Raw genomic sequence first — 3,751 nt, 5'->3', positions numbered from 1 at the left:
CCTCAATTTGAATTTAAATACAAGACTATTAACTAGAAATTTGAATTTATGCAAATCTATTAATTCAATTTGAATTTAACGCAGGTCTATTAACATAAAGACCATACGTAACAATCACGAAACTGTTACGTTATAAAAGTATATTTAGAGGGATCTAAAAAAAAAGAGAGATAATATTAATGATGATACTTAAAGTAATATAATATCAGATAAGCCATAGCTTATGTAATATGTGTGATGGGTTTAATTGTAATAAGCTATTAAAAATAATGCACCTAAAAACTACTGTGTGAATTGTAGTGTACTCGGATTATTTTTCGAACAAAATCTATAAAAGTCAAAATTCATCAATGTTAAATAGCATGTTGATTAAGCAACAAACTCTTTTGGTGAAAGAACATTTTATGTAAATTTTGGAGAGAACAAATCTTATTAATCTTTTTTTCTTTTCTTTACAATAATCTCTTTACGCGATTTATTATATATAATTTCTTATTCAAATTTTCATGCAACTATAATACGAAAATATAAAATACGCGCAGTGCGTATTTTAATCATAGTACGTATGTGATTTATGATATAATTTTTATAATACTTTAAAAACTACCTCGAATACGTTGACGATTAATTAAATAAACGCAAAGCATGTAGGTATTTAAACGTGTATTAAAATGTAATATGCCTTAGGTATGTAATGCTTAGCTAGCTTACAAAATATATACAAAATATATACTTACAAAATATGTGTTGCAAAAGTATTATATAACTGCAGGCTGTTTAATAAGTTCACCATCGTAGGCACGTCCGTTCTTTAGTGTATGAATATGAGAAATAATATGATGAGACCTTTTGTGTCAAAAGCGTTGTGTTCTCGTAAACAAAGAGCGATATAGACAATACAAGATCATAACGGTCATGAGTCAGTAATATAGATAAATATAATTTCGTAAATTCGTTAACAACTTTGAAATTTACAAGCCAACAGAAATTTAATATAAATGTGCAATAATTTATCTATGTAATATAAAAAAAATGATTTGTAAAAGTCAAAATTATAAAAAAATTTTTTGGCTGTTCGTATGTTCAAAATCCAACGCAATATTATTAGAATAATTTTACGAAATTTAAAATGTGTTAGTATCAGTCCAAAAAATTGTTGTTTATTTTATTTAATTTCAACACGTGATATTGTAAACTAGGGTTATAATTAAGGCTCTGGCGGGATATAAATATTCCCAACAAATCATATTATCGCAAATAATAAATTGCGTAATACAATAAAAAAATAATAACTAGATTCTTAATAAATATATATCTCCTTCAAATGTAGGATTATTTTATTATAATTCAATATTAATGCTTAAAATATAAAATAATAATTATTAATAAATTAATAATCAAGTAATTAATAAAAATGAGGAATATATATATTATGTGGAGTAAAATATAAATCTTTTTCATTTTTCTTCTTTATTAAAATAAGAAAACAAGCTTTTATTGAGTTCAGTGAGATATGTTAAAATATTAAATACGACAGCTCTTACAATAATATTTGACATTGGCTGCATTACTTTTCAATTTCAGCTTTTCAATAACAAACAATCTTTAAGAGTTTGTCATATTAACCAAAACTTTGTCATATCAATATTAAATGCAATGCGTAATTATCTTGTGTATAATTTATTCTGGTAATATTTAAAAAAATCGAGCATTTAATATAGCGTCTAGAGTTCATGCTTATTCCTTCTCGGAAAATCGTTACAAAATAATATTGCACTCGTAAAGCAACCTCGTTTTATTATAAAGTCATCTAATTCTTTGAGGGAGCACGGTCGCTACAATATTAAATAAAAAAAGCCAAGGTAAAATTTACTAAAGCTAATGGAGCTACATGCTCCGTTATCATAATCCATCTTTTTATTACTACAGAAATGAGCGCCTAAATAATTAGTTGAGCAAACAGGCGTCTTTGTGCGTGAATAAAGTTCTCTAAAAATCTCGATCGTTCAAGCAAATAGTCAGAATTTATTATTAATGTGTGTCGATGGATACTTGGATCAATATATGTTCCTCCAGACCTTCGTTTTCTCTCATCGTATTTGCTTCGGGGTGCTTTCGTGCGGGCGGTTTTCTTTGAAAGCTCGCCTCGAGGAACCGCTGCCTCATCATACGTGATACGCCGAAAAAACTTGTGGCGCGATCCTATAGGGAAATTAGATGAGGCCTTTCTTTGTAATGAATGTGACGGACGCGAAAGAATGTGATAATGGATGTTAATACGCTGTAACGAACGTAAGTCGTGCAGAATCACGTTCCAGCCAGTGGCAAATAAGTGTCAAAGTGCGGGAGGGATGTTTATTTGTATACATCAGGAAAGGAGGGTCTTTACGTGTGCATCCGCTCTTTCACTATATCAAGTAGGAAAAAGGGAATCGCACCACAAAGCAATCTCTTCCTTGTCGTTTCTCTCTTCTCATTTCTCCTTTGAGCGTATATGCTTCAGGATTTCCGCACAATAATATCTTTACTCGAGTTTGATCGCGAACGGTGTTAATCAATGCCATTGCCTCTCGCGCGCATAAATTCCCCGTAATTTTACAAATCGACACCTCAATTCTCTCCTCACAGAGTGGAAAAAGATCTCTCGTTTCTTCTTTCATTTAGCATTAAGTGGGATTACTAATTGTAAGACAATTTCGTCGTTTCGTATATACGTAAGATAGCGCGATGTCTCGTATACATATATATGTATGTGGGGAAAATGAGTAAGTTTTATGTTAAAACATTTAAAATCTTCTAAATTCTTCTTTAAAGTCATTTATAAAATTCTTTTTTTACATATTTGATTACAATTACAGATTATAAGAAACTTACTTAGATACATACTAGTACTTATTATTGTAAACTGTGCAAAAATTCCGTACGTATCTATAAGTTCAGCGCGACTCAATTCGCTAAAAGTAAACCCCGACGTCGAGTGTTCATGTTTTTAAATTTTCAGACTGTCTCTGCGCTATCATTCACGCTGTTCTACGTCGACCTAAACGTGACCTAAACAAACGCGATGTCATAAAGTGGGCACCCGTGAGAAACAGGTACCGCTTATTGCGCTTTTCAAAAAAGAAACGAAAAAAAAATTGCGCGGTTTTTGCATTATTATAGTTCGTCTGCGCGCGACGCATTGCACGTCACGGAGCTCCCCGTGCCGCGAGTTATGAAATATCGCGAAACGTCAGGGTGGCAGAGGGTTGGGTGAGAAGGGAATTGTAGGTCAGCGGCGACGGCTGACTACTACTACACGGCCGAGTCCGCACGCGCGGCAGTAAAAGGGAGAGAAAATCTACCTCGAAATTTTGGCCGAGCGAATACGGACTTTACGGTCGACATGTCGCGAAGAGAGATGTCCCCATTCTTTTTGCCAGCCTTATGAATTATTATCTCGTCGCGACGCGCTGAACGAGGCGCGCTTTCGCGACCGCACGATCCTTTTCACGCTCCTCCGCCATCGATGGACCGGAAATTGGAGGAATCTGGAGATGCCGGGATGGAAATTAAAACTCGCGCGCCGACACGACGGCAAGCACCTTCGGCTCTAGAGTTTCGATCGATCGTGTCTCTCCCACCTCCCTCCCTTCTCTCTCACCTTTTCTCTCTCTCTCTCTCTCTCTCTCTCTTTCTCTCTCTCTCTCTCTCTCTCTCTTCTTTTTCTTCTTCTTCTTCTCTTTCTCTGAGAGAGAGAAAGAGAGAGAGA

Source organism: Temnothorax curvispinosus, unplaced genomic scaffold, assembly GCF_003070985.1.
Source record: "Temnothorax curvispinosus isolate PA1 unplaced genomic scaffold, ASM307098v1 QBEX01004747.1, whole genome shotgun sequence".
NCBI classification, from domain to species: domain Eukaryota; kingdom Metazoa; phylum Arthropoda; class Insecta; order Hymenoptera; family Formicidae; genus Temnothorax; species Temnothorax curvispinosus.
Note: the sequence above shows the minus strand (reverse complement) of the source record.